The sequence below is a fragment of the Tupaia chinensis genome, unplaced genomic scaffold (assembly GCF_000334495.1).
Source record: "Tupaia chinensis unplaced genomic scaffold, TupChi_1.0 Scaffold000258_1, whole genome shotgun sequence".
Taxonomy (NCBI): domain Eukaryota; kingdom Metazoa; phylum Chordata; class Mammalia; order Scandentia; family Tupaiidae; genus Tupaia; species Tupaia belangeri.
This window is the reverse complement of record NW_006159738.1, coordinates 1,064,436-1,064,852: the sequence shown is the minus strand read 5'-3', so window position 1 is coordinate 1,064,852 and position 417 is coordinate 1,064,436.

Genomic DNA, 417 nt, shown 5'->3' with positions numbered 1-417 from the left:
GAAGGCAGGTGGCGGGACCTCGGGTGGCGGACGAGGCTCAGTCCTGGGGTGGGGCAGGGTGGGTGGACTAAGGCTTCTATTCTAACAGGCCTGGGTGGGTGGCAGTCAGCAAGGCCTGCCTCACCCTTTGGTTATGTCTGGTCAGGCCTGAGCCCTGCAGCTCAGCACCTGACGCTGTAAACATTTTTGGTATTTTTAAAGGATGTTGCCCTCCCTCTTTTAGTTTCTGAAAAATTGGTGCTTCCTCAAAGGAACACGTGTTGAAAGGGATCTTATGGGAGCCGGGAAGCAGACCTGGGTAAGAGGCTGCCCATCTCACCACCTATGGCTAGGGGCCGCTGGGAGGGGCCCGGGGACTATTGCTGTTGTCCTTGGCATGGCCGGCGGCTGGGCAGGGAGCATGGAGCCACAGGGGGG